This window comes from Schistocerca gregaria, chromosome 7 (genome assembly GCF_023897955.1).
Source record: "Schistocerca gregaria isolate iqSchGreg1 chromosome 7, iqSchGreg1.2, whole genome shotgun sequence".
Classification (NCBI taxonomy): domain Eukaryota; kingdom Metazoa; phylum Arthropoda; class Insecta; order Orthoptera; family Acrididae; genus Schistocerca; species Schistocerca gregaria.
In genome coordinates this window covers 470,832,377-470,855,145 of record NC_064926.1, presented here as the reverse complement: position 1 = coordinate 470,855,145, position 22,769 = coordinate 470,832,377, and the positions used below count along the sequence as shown (strand labels likewise).

General features: G+C 41.7%; 1 protein-coding gene across 5 annotated transcripts in view; it reads right to left on the bottom strand.

Moving 5' to 3' along the window:
- LOC126282236 (zinc transporter ZIP1-like) overlaps positions 1-20,616 on the bottom strand; it is a 28,025-nt gene extending 7,409 nt beyond the window's left edge. The window contains exon 1 of one of the 5 annotated variants that reach the window (XM_049981817.1): positions 20,411-20,616. The gene's annotated coding sequence lies outside the window, so the exon portion shown is untranslated. Of the gene's footprint in view, positions 1-10,277; positions 10,382-10,433; positions 10,619-10,693; positions 10,873-20,410 lie in introns of those variants that run through there. The other 4 variants (XM_049981816.1, XM_049981815.1, XM_049981819.1 and 1 more) reach the window with 4 other exon arrangements.
- Positions 20,617-22,769: the final 2,153 nt, after the last annotated feature.

The following is a 22,769-nucleotide window of genomic DNA, read 5'->3' as shown; positions in this document are numbered from 1 at the left end:
GAGGTTAGGCAGAGGGCTGGGGGGGGGGGGGGGGGGTAATGGGAAAGAAGAGAAGTAAAAAGACAGGGTGCTTTGTGGAATGAGGGCTGTGTAGTGCTGGAATGGGAACAGCGAAGGGGCTCGATGGGTAGGGACAATGACTAACAAAGGTTGAGACTAGGAGCTTTAGGGGAACGTAGGATATATTGCAGGGAGAGTTTCCACTGCATAATTCAGAAAATCTGGTTTCCATGGGAAGGATCCAGATGGTACTGGCTGTGAAGCAATCCTTCAAATGGAGAATGTCATGTTGGGCAGAGTGCTCAACAACAGGGTGGTCCAGCTGTTTCTTGGCCACAGTTTGTGGATGGCCATTCATGTGGACAGACATCTTGTTGGTTGTCATGCCCAAGTAGAATGCAGGACAGTGGTTGCAGCTTATCTTGCAGATCCCATGACTGGTTTCAAAGATAGCCCTGCCTCTGATGGGGTAGGTGATGCTTGTGACCCGATTGAAGTAGGTGAAGGTGGGAGGATGTATGGAACAAGTCTTGCATATAGGTCTGTTGAAGGGATATGAGCCATGAGGCAAGGGGTTGGGAGCAGGGGTTGTTTTGGGGATGGATAGGAACACCGTGTGGATATGAAGGGCAGCAAAATACCACTGTGGGAGGGGACAGGACATTCTTCATTTAGGGCATGGCAAGAGGTAGTCGAAACCCTGGTGGAGAATGTGATTTGGTTGTTCCAAACCTGGGTTTACTGAGTCATGTGGGGAAGGCTGCTCTGTGGCCAGACGGTGGGACTTGGGGAGGTGGTGGGTGAATGGAGAGATAAGGCATGGGAGATCTGTTTTTGTACAAGGTTGGGAGGGTAATTATGGTCTGTGAAGACCTCAGTGAGACCCTCAATATATTTTTAGAGGGTCTGCTCGTCACTACAGATGCGACAGCCACGGGATGCTAGGCTATATGGAAAGGACTTCTTGGTATGGAATAGGTGGCAGCTGTCAAAGTGGAGGTATTGCTGGGGGTTGGTAGGTTTGATATAGGCGGAGCTATTGATGTAGCCATTTTTGAGGTGGGGGTCAACACTGAGGAAGGTGGCTTCTTGGTTTGAATAAGACCAGGTGAAGTGAATGGGGGAGAAGGTTCTGGAGGAATGTGGATAGGATGTCCTCACCCTTGATCCAGATCACACAGATTTCAAAATGAATCTGAAACGAGTCAGGGGTTTTGGATCTGGGTTTTTAGGAAGGATTCCTCTAGGTTGCCCATGAATAGGTTAGCACAGGATGGTGCCATGCGGGTGCCCACAGCTGCACTGCAGATTTGTTTGTCGGTAATGCCTTCAAAGGAGAAGTAATTGAGGTTGAGGATATAGTTGGTCATGGTGACTTGGGTGGAGGTTGTAGGTTTGGAATCAGTCGGACATTGGGAAAGGTAGTGTTCAATAGCAGTAAGGCCATGGGCATTAGGGATGTTAGTGTAAAGTGAGGGGGCATCGAAAGTGTCGAGCAGGGTATTATGTGGTACAGGAACAGGAACTGTGGAGAGTCGGTGGAGGAAATAGTTGGCATCTTTTATATAGGAGGGTAGGTTGTGGGTAATAGGTGTAGGTCTAAGAGAGCACAAATTCTCTCGGGGAGGGGGGGGGGGGCATGGATTTTACATTGTTTGAATAGATAACAATTACATACTCTGCATATGACATAACTTAATTTTGCTTGCATAATTACTTTTGAAGTTATTACTCAAAATGTACTACACTGAAACTGTTCCACTTCTGTTTCACTGACTGGTGCCTCATACCTGACTCTGGTCTTAAAGACATATTCACACCAAAATGACATATGAGTAGTGTGGCATGTGAAAATAAGATGACAAGGATTAACTGCACTGTGAAAAAGGTTGACTACATCTGAAAATGCAAGGAGGCAGCCTGAGAAGGGTGGGCGCTTGAAAATTCCACACAATGCAGCAAATAGAGCCAGACTTGCTGAAGACCAACCTTTTGGTTTAAATAGTGATTGAGTGGGCACAAGAACAGTCACTTTTTCACATGATGACTTCCACAAGACAGGGGCCCATGCAGTAGAGCTGCCTGCTGTGGCTGCCAGTAACTATATGGCAATCAACATGTTAAAACAAAGATAGGGACATGAGATGTTTTCCTTATTACAAGTATTGGACTTCTGAACTTAATAACAGTATAATTTAACTGGTTATCACATAAGGTTTAGCTGACTTATAGGACAACGGGGAGAGGTGAAGATAGTGAAAGGCTGTGGCATGGATGAAGAACAAAGGTGGTAGGGCAGGGTTACAGGAACATCGACAGAGTTTAAGAAGTTGAAGGGTGTGTGTGTGTGGGGGGGGGGGGGGGGGGGGAAGAAGGCAAGAGAGGGAGAGAAACATAAGGATCAAAGAATATATTTGAATAGATGCGTAAGCAGGATGACAAGGACAGTAAAGATTCGAGTGACATTATTTGAGTACAGAATGTGCACAACAGACATTTCCTACTTGTGAGGTTTAAATTAACTCGGAACTGTCTCCAAGGAAGGATAGGATGATCCACTGGACAGGAGTTTTAATGCAACTGTTAAATCTAAATATGTACTAATGAGAAATATACTTGTAAATTTGATGGTCTATTCCAAGTTTGGCAACAGCTGACAATACACATTCATCAAAGTGGACAAGTGGTGGGTTGTAATGCACACACAAAATGCAACGGAATTAGCAGAGCTCATAAATAAATGAGAAATTTTTTCACTCTTCATGGCTATGAGTAACTGTCATAAAATAGGTATAGGATATAGGAAGCAGAGGGAGGGAGGGAGGGAGGGAGGGAGGGAGGGAGGGAGGGAGGGAGGGAGAGAGGGAGAGAGAAATGGAAGTGTGGCAATTTGACAGAATACTCTTCACTTAAAGCTTCCGGGCTGATAGGAAGTGGTCGAAGTATAAAACTCTCTCCTGACGTTTCATCTCGGACTGCAGGAGACATCCTCGGAGGTACAGCGGCGAACTGCGAAGATAACTAGAGGAAGCACTGATTATATAGGCAGTAAAGAGGGAGCCACTGTCGATCACCTACCGTCAGCTGTGAGATTCTCTCTGCTAATGCCAAAATTCACGATTGAAAGTAATCAATTGTCATGCTTGTGGTGCAACGCTGACCTCCAAATTTTATCCGGTTTAACACCTTCATCTTTCCTGTTAAAATTATTATGGTGTTTATCAGTCTCGATAACCTCTCTATACATGCATGCATAATAATGCTAGGTTTTTTACACGACGCTCGTCACGCTGAATTTTATTTTATGATCACCTTCCTGGTAAACAGCCAATTTATCCATGTGACCCAGGCGGCAACTCCTCTTATGTTCAACAAGACGGGTGTTCACACTTCTCTTTGTGGTACCGATATAAACCTGGCCACAACTACACGGTATTTTTTATACCCCCTTTGTAGCCAAAGAGTGTCTTGCCTCTTTTGCCGATCTTAAATATTCTTTTATTTTTCTGGTGGGTCTGAAACTAGATTCCACCCCATACTTGCTTAAAACTTTCCCAATGCAGTCTGTGACCTTACTAATGAACGGAAGAAAAACTTTGCCCTTGGGCAACTGTTGTTCGTCATAGCTCCTGATTCTCTGCCTAGAGCGAAGTGCTCTGCTAGAATAGCCATTTTTCACTAAAGTTGACCGTAGATGTTCAATCTCATCTTTAAAATAAACAGGTTCACAAATTTTGTATGCCCTGTCTACCAAGGTTTTCATTACACCTTCTTTTTGTCTAGAGTGGTGGTTTGAATCTTTATGTAGATAACGATCAGTATGTGTGGCCTTTCTGTACCTTACGGCCCAACGTTCCGTCCCATGGTTTTATCACAGACACATCCAGGAAATTCAATTGCCCATTCCTTTTTGTCTCCATAGTAAATTGGATTTTCGGATTAATGCTGTTTAAATGTGTCAGGAAGGCATCCAACTCCTCTGCTCCATGTGTCCATACTACGAATGTGTCATCAACATAGCGATACCATCTGGCTGGTCTCTTTCTGGCAGTCTGCAACGCCCATTGTTCAAAAGTCTCCATAAATAGGTTATCCACAGCAGGACTAAGAGGACTGCCTATAGCCACCCCGTCAATCTGTTCATAACAGTTATTATTGAATTGAAAATAGCTGCTTGTGATGAGGCAGTGTCGGAATAATGACACACAATTGGTAGGAAAAATATCCGCTATGAATAAGACAGGGTAAATAGTGGCACAATATAAAAACGGATGAGGATATCATCTGGGCCCACACTCGTTTCCTTTAACTTGTTAATGAAATGAGCTGAATTTTTAATATTACTGTCCGTCCTACCAACCTAAGGTTGCAGCAATGAGGCAAGGTATCTTTCTAACTCGTGTGTTGGCCCACCTATAGCACTGACAATTGGCCTCAACGGAATCTCAGGTTTACGCTTTTTGGGTAAGCCATAAAGTCTAGATGGGTACGCTTCTGTTTTACGAAGCAGCTTCTTATCGTCGGATGTGAATGAAGATGCTTTCACGAGTCAACTGGTCATTCTTAATTTTAAGTGAAGACAAGCTTACATTGTATGATCAAACGCCTTTACGAGGAGGATAAGTCAGCACTGGTTCGACGATTTGAAGGAATGCGCAAGAGGAAAGCACAACAACTGTGTACCCTCACCTTCCTGTTGCGCTGCAGGGACACTTTGACGGTTCCGAAATTTCTGAAGGTGAAGAGGATGTTTTGCTCGGCTCAGGCTCATCGTATTTACAACCGTATGGAATATGCAATGCTACATGAGAGGATTCATCAGATGCGGCGAGCACTGGCGGAAACTAGCAGTAAGCTTTTTCATCTCCACTTGGTTCTTAGTAATACTATGCAGTGCGGTGACTGGAACATGATTAATGGTCTAACATTCAAAACTATGGAAGTTAGTGCAGAAATATCAGCAAATAGACAGAAGAAGTAGTTCAATAACTTACAGAACAACATTTCAGGAGGTTCAGTTGAGGACAATTCTCGAACTGTTATTAACCTGTCTGATAAAGATTTGTCAAAAGTGGAAATTTCTGTACTAGCGAAAGGAGGCAATTTTGCTTTGATGCCCCAAAACGTACCAACAGAGGATATTGTAGCAAATATTGAGGCAGGTATCCGTCAGCTTCCACAGCAGACCACTGACATAATTAGGATGGAAACAACTAGGATTTTAAGTACATGTAAGCCATGTAACAGTAATTTGCCACAGGCACAAAGGAAGGCACTGAGGGATATAAATGCAGATAAAAACATTATTGTTCTTAATGCAGATAAGGGTAGTACCACTGTCTTACTGAACAGTGAGGACTATCATGGAAAAATCTATGATATTTTGGTTCCCTCTAATTACAAAAACCTCCAGAAATATCCTACCATGAAGATTTTAAGAATGACCAATCAACTGGAGAAAGCATCTTCATTCGCCTCCGACGATAAGAAGCTGCTTTGTAAAACAGAAGCGTACCCACCTAGACTTTACGGCTTACCCAAAGTGCATAAACATGAGATTCCGCTGAGACCAATTGTCAGCGCTATAGGCGGACCAACACGTGATTTAGCTAGACACCTTGCCTCATTGCTGCAACCTTAGGTTGGTAGGATGGACAACCATATTAAACAGTTCATTTCATTGACAAGTTAAAGGAAACGCGCGATGGCCCGGATGATATCCTCATCAGTTTTGATACTGTGTCGTTATTTACCGTGATTCCGGTAAATGAAGCTATCTTATGCATAGCAGATATTTTTCCTACCGATATTGTGGCATTTTCCAACACTACCTCAATACAAGCTACTTTCAATACAATAATAACTTTTATGAACAGATTGGCAGTCCTCTTAGTCCTGCTGTGGCTAACCTATTTATGGAGAATTTTGAACAACGGGCGTTGCAGACTGCCGGAAAGAGACCAGCCAGATGGTATCGCTATGTTGATGACACATTCGTAGTATGGACACATGGAGCAGAGGAGTTGGATGCCTTCCTGACACATTTAAACAGCATTAATCCGAAAATCCAATTTACTATGGAGACGAAAAGGAATGAGCAATTGAATTTCCTGGATGTGTCTGTGATTAAACGATGGGACGAATGTTGGACCATAAGGTGTATAGAAAGGCCACACATACTGATTGTTATCTACATAAAGATTCAAACCACCACCCTAGACAAAAAAGAGGTGTAATGAAAATCTTGGTAGACAGGGCATACAAAATTTGTGAATCTGTTTGTTTTAAAGATGAGATTGAACATCTATAGTCAACTATCGTGAGAATGGCTATTCTAGCAAGGATATAGTTCGAGCACATCGCTCTAGGCAGAGAATCAGGAGCAAGGGCGAACAACAGTCACCTAAGAGCAAAGTTTTTCTTCCGTTCATTAGTAAGGTCATAGATCGCATTGGGAAAGTTTTAAGCAAGTATGGGGTGGAAACTATTTTCAGATCCACCAGGAAAATAAAAGAATATTTAAGATCAGCAAAAGATGCAAGGCACCCTTTGGCTACATCAGGGGTATACAAAATTCCTTGTAGTTGTGGCCAGGTTTATATCGGTACCACAAAGAGAAGTGTGAACACCCGTCTTGTTGAACATAAGAGGAATTGCCGCCTGGGTCACATGGATAAATCGGCCGCAGCGGAACATGTTTACCAGGAAGGTGATCATGAAATAAAATTCAGCGTGACGAGCGTCATGTAAAAAACCTAGCATTATTATGCATGCATGTATAGAGAGGTTATCGAGATTGATAAACACCATAATAATTTTAACAGGAAAGACGGAGGTGTTAAACTAGATAAAATTTGTATGTCAGCATAACACCGCAAGCGTGACAATTGATTACTTTCAATCGTGAATTTTGGCATTAGCAGAGAGAATCTCACAGCTGACGGTAGGTGATCGACAGTGGCTCCCTCTTTACTGCCTATATAATCAGTGCTTCCTCTAGTTATCTTCGCAGTTCGCCGCTGTACCTCCGAGGATGTCTCCTGCAGTCCGAGATGAAACGTCAGGAGAGAGTTTTATACTTCGAACACGGCCTATCAGCCCGGAAGTTTTAAGTGAAGACAATACTGGCCGTGATAGCTTACATTGTATGATTGACAGAATACTGTTTTGACAAATTGTAAGAAATATCTTAAAAATTGTAAGAAATATCTTAAAAAAGACTGTGTCTCATTTTGGGATGTGATTAAAGTAGTCAGAACCATGGCAAATTAAGTGGTCAGGCTGGCCAAACATGAGGTGACATTATGTTATAATGGGAATGCTTCTTTATGGCTGGTTGGTACAGGGGTGAACATTATCATAACAATAGAAGGGTATGACACAAGACAAAGGTAGGAGAAGTAATCCACAACACTACTACCAAATCTCACTGGTCTGGTTCTGTTGTAGAATCTAAGAATATTCAGAGCCCAAACATAATGAGGTATTTTGAAAAGAATGATCTCCTTTATGGGAACCAGAACAGATTTTGAAAACACTGGTCATGTGGAACAAGTTGCACTGTTCTCTCATGACACCCTGAAACCCACAGATGCAGAATTTCTTGCCTTCTGAAAAGCATATGACTCAGAAGCACACCAATGTTTATTAACAAAAATTCAATAATATTGGTTAACAAACACAATTTGTGACTGGATTGAGGCTTCTTTTAAAAAGAAGGATGTGGGGTGTTCGTTTGAATGGAGAGTTATGGACAGAGGTATAAGTAACCTCTGCCAAGTTATATATAGTTACATTTATATTTATTTATTTATTTTGTAGATGTAGTTCAACTCTCTGTAGGGACATGAAAATGAATGATTACATAGGCTCAGCTGCAAAGGTTGTGTCAAACTTTGGCTCATTTGCAGGAAACTGAGAAAATGTAATTGGTCCACAGAGGACAGTTACATCTTGAAATATTTTTCTAGTTTATGGGACCCATACCAAATAGTACCAAGAGGGGATATTGAAAGTGTTCAAAGAACAATACAGTTGGTCACACGTATGTTTGACTGACATGAGAGGCTGCTGAGAAACATGAATTGGCACATGCTTGAAGACAACCACATTAAAGCAGTGAAACCTACTTACAAAGTTTTCAGTATTAAGGAATCAATGTTATAGAACAATCTAGAATTATACTTCAGCCTCTTACATATCACTTGTAGGGACCACAAAGGTAAGATTAGAAAAATTACAGTGTGTACAGAAGCATTTAAGCACTTATTCTTCCCCTGCTCCAAATGCGATTGGAAAAGGAAGAGACCCAAACATGTTGCACAATGCTAAGTATCCTTTGCCATGTATATTCAAATAAAGACTGTGGGTGAAGCAGTGACTGATAAGCCATCTGTACAGCACAACTTTTCACGATAAATAGGTGGCAGCAGGTACTCTTGGTGGAGTACATTTAATACGGGACATCATGGAGGTGGAAATTCACGTCATGTAACATGAAGACAGGATCATCAAATTAAATAGATTTGGATATGATATTGACTACTGAAGGAGTAATAAACATCTTTCTTCATGGTGGATTCAGGTGATGGTCATCATATTAAGTATACAACTGGTTTATATATTTGGGCAGATAGAAAATATTCTTTTAGATGACCTGTTTACAGCATTTTGTTCAAGGATTACGTCAACAATTTGTGAATGCAAAGAACCTGAACAGGAACATGTGAGTGACAATATGATACAGAATCCTCTCCTTCCTAAAGGGCACATAAATCAACAACTCCCATAGGCATCTCTGCCAACTATTCGTAACGGGACACAGGGTTTAGCAGTGCCAGAAGAAAACTTATACTGACTGACACCATGGGAAAAGAGATCGCTAAAAGTTATAAATCACGGTTTGTTTCAGTATATTATGAAGGTAGGGTACGAATGCATGGAAACGCATATTAGACAATTAAGTCATCTTGTGAACATGGCACTGTCCATACCACAGGTGATGATGTCCTTAAATAAATAGCTTTTACATTAGAAGAAGAAATTTGTTGATAGGAATGCATTTACGCTAGATCATTTCAAGGGCTTTCATGGGCTGCTGAATGAAAATGAGCGAACAGAATCAATACAGAGTTCCCCAAAGCTTTCAGTGTCTTGTGTCCATGCCAAGATGAGTGAGTCACCACTATACCAATGCCAAAGACAGTGATCATTCTATTCTATGAAGCTTTTTGTTAATGTAATACCTCTATCAATATTTTATAATATGCACAATCAAAATTTTATAATATACACAGACTCCCCCCCCCCCCCCCTCTATCTGTTTATATATGTTGCTATTTCTTAGAAGTGAAAGAAAATGTCCACAGGATTATTCTTCACACGTAAATATGCTAAAACATCATGAATAAAAGATCAAATGGCATTTTCTGTGGGGTCACCAACACAAAATCTAAAGAGAGCAATTAACAAGGCATTTCATACTGAATTGCATACATTAATGCACCTTCAGAATCTTTATTAAAATACACTGCTACTTCACTACAGTATCCCAGGCCATAATACATCAAAACTGGACGTCCATGACTTTGGGTAATCTCAATTAGTTGTCATTAATTACATCATTGTGAAATTTCTCCACACACAATTAGTCTCCGAGATGTAATATAATGGTACTACTCCATGAGTTAGTCATCTGCATAGCACTGTAACGTGAAAATTAAGTGAAGCAGAAATACATACGGCCTACCCCCTTTTTGTTTGCATTAGCTCAATAAGAAAATTTACAAGTGTTAAGAAATTATGTAGTTTCATAATTATTTTCAGCCTTATTTTCCCATCATAACCAGATTAATTACAAAAAACAAAGAAACACAAGTGCAGTCTCTTACTGAAATGGCCTAGCCACAGGCAAATAAACTTCATGAATTCTGTACCCTGTAATAAAAATTCTACTTCGAATTTAACAGTGCTTATTGAGACTGAATAATAGGAAATGTAATTACATATGATACAAAGCAAGCATGCAATAGTGAGGCAATTTGAGTCTGAAATTATCTTAGCAGACGGAAACAATAGATGAAAAAAGGCGCAGTATGAGAAAACGTGTTAGGGAAACTCACTGTTGCAAAAGGAAATTTATGGTGCAAAGAGATCACATTAGAATATTTGGCATAAGTTACTTCCTCTATCAACATTCGTAAATTCCTGTGCTTACTGGTCCCAGTCCAGTACAACAAATAAATGCACAGAAAAAAAATGATGGTTGTGTTCTATACCTTATATTCACTGTATGACATACTTTCTAACTCAATCATATCACTACGACATATATTCGTGTATGATGTATCTCGCTTTAAGAGCAACATTTACACAAGGCAGTTGGCAAAACAATCACTGCGAAATACCGATTGGCGCGAAATCAGGAAACTTACAAAAAAGATTACATATCTCATAGTGCGCTCTTGGTAGCTTAAAGAGTAATAACGGCCGTTTGATATAGATTTGTATCGCTCAGTGTATTATCTATCATACATTGAAAAGACGACAGCATACAAGTCGACAGCATCCAAGTCACACATAAATAAAAATTCATTTTTGGGACACATTTTTGTTCAGCTTATTGTTCTACTTATATCATCTTCGCAACAGCGGTGATTATTGAAATATATACCCTTGTAAGTATTGTACGAACCTCACATATGGACAGTTTAATTCGTTTCGTGAGACTGCTCCTACAATGAAAACAAACCAGACTACCACATCTCACTTTACACGAATGATTCATAGTCATCAAACTTTAAGCATATACAGTACACACAGACAAATATTGACAACAAACAGCTGAACTGTTTTTCAACATTGGTCAAAGATTATACGTCACCCAAAATAGCCTCGATTTGATAATCTTAATGATGAAGTTATTTCGACTGAATGTTTTACAAAACAGGAATGCAGACATTAATTTGCTTAGTGCAGCGTTTTAAATTGTTTAACTTTTCAAAAATGTACTGTGGTTTTATATATTTGATCCACTGTGCAAGCATGTGTAGGGGCGACAAATCGCGAAGGCTGTGACGCAGATGTTAGTTTAACGCTGTCTCGACAGGTAGCTCTAGTCAAATCGGAAGGCAGGAGCATGATGGAGAGAATGTTGAAGAGAGTGGGGTTACAGAGCGGCAGAAAGACAGCTGAGACAGATAAACAGTCGGCGGATGAAACGGAAGCGGCAGGATGTGGCAACGCGGACGACGCCGATAGAAGTCCGACAAGCAGTGGTGATCACCAGTGGTGTGATTTATTGAGTTTTAAGAGCGTGTGCGGGCCGGTTGTCAGTGACTGTCAAAATCAGCTGGCCGGAGAGGAGCCGGCGCGCAGGCCGCGAAGGCTCCGAATGTTCAATTTTCATTATCTCGATTCTCATGTGATGGAATTTCGACCGAGGGCCATAACACGACGTTTCTGCGGAGGGAAAAAACACGACAATGAACTGTATCGTAGCAACAGCTTCAAGTTCGAAAGATTCGAGCGACTGGAGGACGCTGTGCCGCTACAGAAACAGGTGAGGATCTTGTTTAAAACAGCAGATTGTTCACTGGAGTGCAATATACATCAGCCTCATTTTTGATTAGTGAAGAAAACTCGCCGGTGAGATTTATTTTCATTCAGAGCTACATTTCATATATAAAGACACACGATGTGGTACTTACAACGTGCGCATCTACGACGTAAAGACAACTGTATGTCCTAGCGTGAACATGAAATTTAAAGCCAGTGTTAGTAGCAAATGGAAAAACCATTTTGCATTTACGTGCACCGATGTTTAAGTAGCATAAAGAGTTATTCAAAATTACCTTGCATATTACATATAAAATTTCGTGCCAATATGACGCAGGAAGATGGTTTTCAAAAAGCACAACGTGGAGACGTGAAGCTACTCTAATACAAGTTTCGTTGAGCACAACATATAAATAGATTTTGTATCACTGTTAGCGTAGTATTTGCAGACTTATTCCTAACAATAGCAGGCTTCAACGTAAAATAAGTTCATAATATGTAGGCCTAAATTTACTAAGAATGGAGAACATCTTGAGGAAAATAATGGGAATTTATGTGCTAATCCTTTAGTTTCATATTTGAATAATATGTTTTCTGGTGATTGGTCGCAGTAATATGTTGTGACGTAAAACTCAATAGCTGGCATAAAAAAGGAAAAATACTCTCCTAACACAAAACTGAACGACTAAAGAGAAGCGCTTCTTGATCGTATAGCATAAAATGGGAAGTGTTTTGGCATAGAATAATGGATATTACGACGAAATAACTGCCAAAGATTAACCCGTCGCAGTCACGGGAGATAAAGACGTAGCTCATATGGCTGAGTGTACGAGAGCAAATCGATGGCAGTCTTGGTGCAGAAACGTTGTTAAAGATTTATTGGGGAAAGCATGGCAAAACTTGGCCAAACGAAGATTTGAACCCCGCTCCTCATGACCCGCGCCCGGTGTCTTGATGAGGTGTGCAGACTTCTTTAAGGGGTGCTGAACGTCCTGATCACTGCGGTGACTCACCTGCTATTGTTGTGAGTTTTCGCGCAGTTTGACTGTTTTCATTTTTTATTTAGTTAGTTTCACTGTGAATGGGAAAGGGATACTTAGGTGATACGTCAGTAACAGGTGAAACTGGAATGCAGATTGGCTGTCTTCACAAAAGGAATCGTAATAGACCTTATTCTCTCTCTCTCTCTCTCTCTCTCTCTCTCTCTCTCTCTCTCTTTCTCCCTCTCCCTCCTTCTTCTTCTCTTTTTTTTACAACAATTTCTTTTTTAATTTTCTAGTACTGTCATTCGATATAGCTATAAATTGAATATTATACTTGTTATCAAATCATGTGCAGAATTCGACACAATAACACCTACCGGCGATGGTCATGGAACATATCTAGTTAAGAGACAGTAGCCAACAAATTTAGAGGAAAACTTAACTATAATTTTCTGCATTATTTACCAGAAAGATTCATTTGTAGAAAACGGGCGGATAGCTAAAATGCATGGGGACCGTAACGCAAAAAGACAAATATTTATTGCATAAATCTGCGACTTGGAATTTCGCCGCCAACATAATGATACACTGAAGTTGCAAGAAATGCGCACATAATCTGGCATAGGGCTAATCTACACATCTTTCTGCATATCAACCCAATCTCGAATATTTCCAGTGGCTTAAATGAGGATCTTGGAAGATGTCCTCTGCTAGTAGAAACAGTACCTGCGCCACGAATGAACATACTGACCTGGAAAGGTTTCACAGCCCTTAGGAGTCAACTTTCCGTTCAGTGTGAATGTGGAAGCTCATAAGAATTGAAATTTACCACCCCTTCCATTACAGAATGTCAGCCATGCTTCACAGTTAGAATAAGATATCGTCTGCATGCTTTCCGTATTTACCATTCGTAGGCAATTTCCACAGTACGGTATAGTATGACGGTAGTTTTTTTCTTTTTTTTGCAAAGGACTAGTTTAGAAGTAGTTTTCGAGTAGCACTGAAATGAAAAAGTCAGTTGAGCTGTAATCAGGGAATATGGCATGATACAAAATGATAAAAACGAGAACTGTTCAGAAGTGCTGAATCTGTAATGTTCTTATATGAAAAGATATACCATACCAGGACTCAACCGGATTTCTTGCTGAGTGCGAGCAGTTTTTTTAAATTTCTGGGCTATCTGAACAAACGTCCACGTTCGGCTCAAATGTAATTAAGTAAATTCATATATCACTGATGTACCGTCGCATTATTTTTAAATACTACGTGAGAGGTTCTCCCTATTGGTATAAGGCAATCTCGCTGATTTAATTTCATGTCATTAGGTGTTCATTGGTTTCATCCCCACCGATCTGTTCATTTCATGTCAGTGAATTTGATTCAATTCACATGCACCCTGTGTGAAATGGATCAGCCGTTACCATCCACCAGCTACCTATCCCAGAGGTTTTGTGCCCCACACACCGCTTGTGGGAACCCATGGTTGTGGTAATGAGAAGTAATAGGTAGCAACACCAAACCTATGAGAATTAGTTCTGTCTCGAGAAGTAATCGAGTACCCTAATGACGAATGAGGCAAGCTCGCGAAAATCAGGCAATCTGGGTTGGAGTCTCCATCTACATCAATACTCTATGAAGGTGTGTGGTGGAGGCTACTGCTGGTACCATTATCTATTCCATTACTTTCTTGCTCCTCACGAATAGCACGTGTGATGAATGACTGTCGGTAAAGCTATTTGAAAAATATTTTCTCAAGTTTTCTCGTTGTGATCCATCCACGGGACGTATGGGGTAAATTACAGCGTATGGTTCTACCTGTCAGCTTTGGCTCCCTGACGCAGATATGCAACTGGTAAACGTTTACATGTTGCTGTAATGTAATGATGAATTCTAGAATCGTGGAAATTAAATTCTTAATAAATGTATAGGCTAACGGAACAACCTCGGGAAAAATGGAATTACGGTTGGGGAGAAATTAACATTTACGGTAAGAACGTCAGAATCACAGCAATGATAAAATAAAGGAAACGAAACAGCCAGGAACAAGTTAGTTAAAAATCAAGGAAAAAAGAAACGTGGGATCGACAGTTGAACTAATTAGTTAAAGTAGACAGATACCAAAAAGATAAATCCTAGAAGAAATCGTGCCACTTTCGAAAAAAAAGTTCAAATGTGTGTGAAACCTTATGGGACTTAACTGCTAAGGTCATCAGTCCCTAAGCTTACACACTACTTAACCTAAATTATCCTATGGACAAACAGATACACCCATGCCCGAGGCAGGACTCGAACCTTCGCCGGGACCAGCCGCAGCCACATTCGAAAAAGAGCAAAATGTTTGTGAGAACGAAGCTAATTATAAAAAAGGTTTTAATGGCTCTGAGCACTATGGGACTTAACATCTTAGGTCATCAGTCCCCTAGAACTTAGAACTACTTAAACCTAACTAACCTAAGGACATCACACATCCATGCCCGAGGCAGGATTCGAACCTGCGACCGTAGCAGCCCCGCGGTTCCGGACTGCAGCGCTAGAGCCACAAGACCACCGCGGCCGGCCCGAAGCTCATAAATGTTAGTTTTTTCGCTCCTTCCTAACCGCACCCTCGGAATAAACAGCTTTGTTTACGCTTAATAAAGGCAGCCACAGATGACATTTAATAACATGCCGCTTGCATCCTTAGCATCGTAAACTCATGACGCCACGCATGACGTCGTGGCCCACAGCCGAGAGTTGGAACTGCAAGGTTTAATTGACCAGACGCGTGTGGGAGGACATGTTGCTCGAATAGTCTTGGAATGTACACTCTTCAAATTTCATCAGTAAATTTTTCCGCTGTGCAAAACGCCTCTCTTGTAGCGTCTACCACTGTGGTGTGTTGATCATAGCGGTACTACTTTCGCCCGACACAACTATCGTGCGAAGCGTACCGCTCTTTGCTGAGTCTTCTGTATCTCTTCTGCTAATCTTACTTACGAGGCCAGTCTGAAGAGTTTCCAACGTAACAAAGAAATGGCGTTTTTCTTGCAGTTTATTTTTTTCAATATAATCTCCTTGCAAGTCTATACACTTTTCCCCGCGATGCTCCAATCTCTTTAACCCGTCCAAATATAGTGTCTTTCTCTGCATAATACACTACTGGTCATTAAAATTGCAACACCAAGAAGAAATGCAAACGATAAACGGCTATTTATTGGACAAATATATTTTACTGGAACTGACATGTGATTACATTTTCACGCAATTTGGGTGCATAGATCCTGATAAAACAATACCCAGAACAATCACCTCTAGCCTCAATAACGGCCTTGATACGCCTGGGCATTGAGTCAAACAGATCTTGGACGGTGTATACAAGTACAGCTGCCCATGCAGCTTCAACGCGATATCACAGTCCATCAAGGGTAGTGACTGGCGTATTGCAACGAGCCAGTTGCTCTTCCACCATTGACCAGACGTTATAAATTGGTGAGAGATCTGGAGAATTGCTGGCCAGGGCAGCAGTCGAATATTTTCTGTATCCAGAAAGGCCCGTACAGGACCTGCAACAGGCTGTTGTGCGTTATCCTGCTGAAATGTTGGGTTTCGCAGGGGTCGAATGAAGGGTAGAGCCAGGGTCGTAACACATTTGAAATATCACGTCCACTGTTCAAAGTGCCGTCAATCCCAGACGTGTAACAAATGGCACCCCATACTATCACGCCGGGTGATACGCCAGTATGATGATGACGAATACACGCTTCCAAAGTGCGTTCACCGCGATGTCGCCAAACACGGACGCGACCATTATGATGCTGTAAACAGAACCTGGATTCATCCGAAAAAATGACGTTTTGCCATTCGTGAACCCAGGTTCGCCGTTGAGTACTCCATCGCAGGTGCTGTTTTCTGTGATGCAGCGTCAAGGGAAACCGGAGCCACGGTCTCCGAGCTGATAGTCCTTGCCGTTGCAAACGGCGTCGAACGGTTCGTGCAGATGGTTGTTGTCTTGCAAACGTCCCCGTCTGTTGACTCAGGGATCGAGACGTGGCTGCACGTTACAGCAATGCGGATAAGATGCCTGTCATCTCGACTGCTAGTGATACGAGGCCGTTGGGATCCAGCACGGCGTTCCGTACTACACTTCCGAACCTACCGTTCCATATTCTGCTAACAGTCATTGGGTCTCGACCAACGCGAGCAGCAATGTCGCGATACGATGAACCACAATCGCGATAAGCTGCGATCCGACCTTTATCAAAGTCGGAAACGTGATGGTACGCATTTCTCCTCCTTTCACGAGGCATCACAACTACGTTTCACCAGGCAACAGTGGTTAACTGCCGTTTGTGTATGCGAAATCGGCTGGAAACTTTCCTCATGTCAGCACGTTGTAGGTGTCGCCACCGGTTCCAACCTTGTGTGAATGCTCTGAAAAGCTAATCATTTGCATATCACAGCATCTTCTTCCTGTCGGTCAAATTTCGCGTCTGTAGCACGTCATCTTCGTGATGTAGCAATTTTAATTGACAGTATTGTACGTCTTAGTGTTGAGATTCTTTTCCGCCAGCGTATCTGTATGGGTTGTAGTCTGTAGGGAAGTGTAACGTGTACGATAAGCAGTTCAGACACGAATACAGTAGGAGCATTTGAACTATTGTGCTACAGGAGAATGCTGAAGATTACATCGGAAAACAATGGATTAGTTGATAGGACATATCCTAAGACCTACATAAACTGTCAAGTTCGTAATGAAAGTAAGTCTGGGGCTAAAAAATTGTAGAGGGAGACAAAGGCTTGAGTACAGTAAGGAACTTCACATGGTTAAACAGTTGTTCAGAGGTGAGAGGCTTGCGCGGGATCGACCTGCCTCAAAACATATATCTGAGTGAAGATCACAGCAAGAAATAAGACTCAGAAATAGTGTTATTTTGATAGTTACATTAAATACCCTTCTTCCTAGTCACTTCTGACCAATGATAAGTGAGTTAGACCGGCTGCGATCCAATTTAATGTTCAGGCCCAAAGGCACTCACGTTGATGCTGTCTGTATTCATCGACTTATGGAAAACATTTGACACCTTTCCGCACTGCCGTTTAATGAAAAAATAAGAGTTTATCGAGCATAGGAAGAGATTTGCGACTGGATTCAAGACTTCCTTGCCAACAGAACACAACATGTAGATCTTAATGGGACAAAATCGACAGGCCCCACGGAAGTGTGATAGGACCGTTACTGTTCACAGTATATGTAAACGGTCAAGTAGAGAGCATCGGATGCTCTTTTAGGTCGTTCGCAGATGATCCGGTCGTCTATAACAGGGGTCTCCAAACGTTCTAGTCCGCGGGTACATTGACTCCTCCACGAAGTCATAAGGGCCAAGATCTTCCTAGTGGGATTAAAGCACCCTAGCACTCCATGATCACTGTAATGTAAGGCTAAAGGAAAGATGAAAGCGCAAAAATCTAAGGTTGTGGGAATAGCTAGCACTGAAACGAACTAAGAGTTTTATTTAATTACATAATTTTGATTGGTGGACGTACCTGACCGAAATTCTGGCGTATTTTATTCTGGTGAATTTCACCGACAAAAAAAGTGTATCACTGCACATTCTTCACGAAAGCGTCCTGCAAAGTTAAAGAAATCTCAAAATCATTGTTAGCAACAGTATTACTGCAAGACGTAACAGAGGTAGAGTATGCCAACGAATTGTTATTTCAAGCGGCGCAACAATAAGTTTACTCATGTAGTCTTCTAGCGAGTAGCAGAGCCAATGTCGCGGTGTATTGGTCGCGATAGGCCTCGAAATTCAATTGTTGGCAGTATAGGCACCACCTCAAATATTTGGCGGGCCGGACACCAGGGATGTCCGGCCAGCTAACGCGGGCCGGTTTGCCGGCCCTCGCGGGCCGGTTTCGGCCCGCAGGCCGTATTGTTTAAACCCCTGGTCTATAACAAAGCAGCAACGCCAGAAGAATGTAAAGATTTGCAGAATGACCTCCAGAGAAGTGATGAATGGTGCAGGCTCTGGCAGTTGACTCTGAACATAAATAAACGTAACATATTGCTCGTACATAGGAAAAGAAATTCACTAATGTACAGTTACACGTTGATGACTATTCGTTGGAAACAGTACCTACCGTAAAATATTAATAGTAACCATCCAGAGCGACTGAATTGGAATGGCCATATAAAATTGCGGGAAAAGCAGATGCCAGACTCAGTCATAGGAAAAATCTCCAGGTAACGCAACTCATCCACGAAGGAAGTGGCTTATCAGTTGCTTATTTAGCCGATTCTTGAGTATTGTTCATCTGTTTGGGATCCCTCCCAGGTACGATTGATAGGGGTGGGAGGGAGGGAGGGAGAGAGGGAGAGAGATCCAACGATGAGCGGCGCGTTTCGTCACGGGATCGTTTAGCCGGCATGAGAGCGTTACGGAGATACTCAACAAACTCCATTGGCAGACGTCTGGGAGAGTTTCACTATTGAGATTTTGAGAGCAATTTCCGGGAAGAATCGCACAGCATGTTACTTCCCCGACATACGTCTCGCGTAATCACCACGACGAAAAAATTCGAGAAATTAGAGCCAGTACAGACTGGAATACTCTCTTTCAAATTCTAAATGTGGCAGGGGTAAAATACAGGGAGCAAAAGGCTATTTACAATTTGTACAGAAACCAGATGGCAGTCATAAGAGTCGAGGGACATGAAAGGGAAGCAGTGGTTGGGAAGGGAGTGAGACAGGGTTGGAGCCTCTTCCCGAAGCTGTTCAACCTGTATATTGAGCAAGCAGTAAAGGAAACAAAAGAAAAGTTCGGAGTAGGTATTAAAATCCATGGAGAAGAAATAAAAACTTTGAGGTTCGCCGATGACATTGTAATTCTGTCAGAGACGTCAAAGGACTTGGAAGAGCAGTTTAACAGAATGGACAGTCTCTTGATAGGAGGATATAAGATGAACATCAGGAAGAGTAATATGAGGACACTGGAATGTAGTCGAATTAAATCAGGCGATGCTGAAAGAATTAGATTAGGAAATGAGACACTTAAAGTAGAAGATGAGCTTTGCTATTTGGGGAGTAAAATAACTGATGATAGTCAAAGTAAAGAGGACATAAAATGTTTGGATTCCATATGGCAAACAAAGCATTTCTGAAGAAGATAAATTTGGTAACATCTAGTATAGATTTAAGCACCAGGAAGTCTTGTCTGAAAGTATTTGTATATAGTGTAGCCATGTATGGAAGTGAAACATGTATGATAAATAGTGTGAACGAGAAGAGAAGCATTTGAAATGTGGTGCTACAGAAGAATGCTGAAGATTAGATGGGTAGATCATGTAACTAATGAGGAGATACTGAACAGCATTGGGGAGAAGAAGAATTTGTTACACAAGTTGACTAGAAGAAGGGATCGGTTGATACAGTATGTTCTGAGGCATCAAGGGGTCACAAATTTAGTACTGGAGGGAAGCGTGGAGGGTAAAAATCATACAGGGGGACCAAGAAATGAATACGCTAAGCAGATTCAGAAGGATGTAGGTTGCAGTAAGTACTGGGAGATGAAACAGCTGGCACAGGATAGAGTAGCATGGAGAGCTGCATCAAACCAGCCTCAGGACTGAAGACAACAACAACAACGACTCATTGACAATCATTCTTCCCTCGCGCTGTTCACGAGTGGAACATGGTTGGGGGTTTCCGTTAGTGGTACAAAAGTACCCTCCACCACACACCATTAGGTGGCTTGCGGAGGATGATGTAGATTTCACCAAACCACTCGCCTAGTAATATTGTCGTTGCACGCTTATTAACTCATCAGTCACTCTAGTATATTATTGATCTAGTGTGGACCGGATTTTACTTAAAAGCGCCTTTTACTACTTACCGGAGGAAGAACGGTTGGCGGTTGAACCCTTCAAAACACGCTTGGTGCGGCCACCTTAGATGCCCGTCATAGGACAATCTTCCGTGCAAGATGACGAAAAGTGCGGCTGCTGGAATGAATCGGCCGCTGGAGTGCTGCTTCTCCGCCTGAAGCACACAACCGTCCGGTGCTGTGGACGAAACCGCCTCAGCTACTGAGTACACACGAGCGTCTGCACACGCGCCAAAACTTCTGTCTCATCTCTTAGTCGTCGTGTTGGCCGGATGCTGGTCCCCTGCTTATGTAAACAGTATCAGCCAGCAGTTGCAGTATAATCGCCCTTTTTGTTTGCAAGTCTGAGCAGCCTGGGTCACATTGTTACATAAAACAGCGCCCATCTCATCACACGTGCCCTCGCCTACCTCTTTCCAGTCTTCCTACTGCATCTGTACTCCGCAAAGCCTCCGTGCGTTGTAAGGTGGAGGGCACTGGTGCACCAGTCTTGTCACCCTCTTCCTACTCCATGCACGTCCACATTTAAACAGGTATTGCGCTAGCCATCTTACGCCTGCCAGACGGTGCTTTGTGTGTCGTTTGAATGTGTGTTGAGATATTCCACGAAAAGTTCCTCAGTAAGATCCTTTACAAAACATTGCGTACAATATACAAGGTGGTGATTATTATTAACGTTTTAAAAACAGCCGAAGCGACGTAGACGCTGTTACAAGTGGCGTGATATGACACATGAGGCCGCAAATGTCGGGAAATACCCCAAAAGTGAATCGCCGCAGGTGCAGCGGTTGGACTTGGCGATCCTACAGTCGCCGGTAGGAGGCAGAGACACATTGCTGCACAACGATGCAAATTTCGAACACCTTTCGTAAATGTGTCTTTCACTTTTGCCAGCATTCTCAAAAATTTTAGAAAAAGTAATGTACAGGCAGCTTCTCAACCATCTGATCACAAATAACATATTATGAAGAACACAGTTTGGGTTTTTGAAGGGTTCTTATATAGAGAAGGCTATTTACACCTGCAGTGAAAATGTACTTAATTCATTAAATAACAGTTTACAAGCAGCCGGTATTTTCTGTGATTTGTCAAAGGCATTTGATTGTGTGAATCACAACATCCTTTTAAATAAATGAGAATTCTATGGTGTCACGGGGAGTGCTGCAAAATGGTTCAAGTCATACATTGCTAACAGGAATCAAAGGGTGTCAGTGCAAGGGACTAGTGAATTAAGTCATCAGTCATCATCAGAATGGGAAGAAATTACATGTGGTGTCCCACAAGGATCCATCTTAGGGCCATTGCTTTTTCTTGTGTACATCAATGATCTCTCATCAGTTACACTGCCAGAAGCAGAGTTCGTTTTGTTTGCAGATGACACAAGTATTGCAATAAATAGTATGTCGAGTGTAGTTCTAGAAAGATCTGCTAATGATATTTTCATGGATATTAATGAATGGTTTAAAGCCAACTCAGATATTAAACTTCGAAAAGACTCACTATATGCAATTCAGAACCCGTAAGAGGTTTCCACCCAGCATATGCATAAAGTATGAAGAAGAGCAGATAGAAGAGGGCGACAGTCTTAAACTCCTGGGATTACAACTTGATAATAAATTCAGTTGGGAGGAGCCTTAACAAATCTGTATTTGCAATTCCAGTGTTAGCAGACATAGGCGACATAAAAATGAAAAAGCTTGAATACTTTGCTTGCTTTCATTCCATAACGTCATATGGTATAATATTTTGGGGTAACTCTTCAAGTCAAACAAAATATTTCAAGTCCAAAAGCGTGTAATACGTATTATTTGTGGAGTAAATTCACGGACGTCTTGTAGAAACCTCTTCAAAGAACTGGGTATACTAACTACTGCCTCTCAGTATATTTACTCCTTAATGAAATTTGTCCTAAATATCTCTTTTTCCAACAAACTGCTCACTTCATCGATTTAAAAGCACTTACTTTAGTTCAAAAATGGTCCACTACTCAGGAACACTCCTCTTCAATAATTTGCCAGCAAACATAAAAAATTTAGTTACAAATAAAGATCAGTTTAAAAGGAGCCTGAAAGACTTACTATTGGCCAACTGCTTCTACTCCATTGACGAATTTTTTAATAGAAACAAATGATGTACTGTATATACTCATACTATTAGTATTGTTATTTCAGCTAAAAAAAGACATGTTCCACATCCACGAGGATCTCCTCAGCACGGATCTATGGAACGAAAAACTAATCTAATCTAGTCTGCGAGTTGTGGTAAACGTAAAGTGACAACACTACTGCCCTCGTAATCAAACTACAGCTATTCTTATTTTGTTTTCTGTTTTGTTCCTTCTTTTTCTCTTTACATTTATTATTTAGTA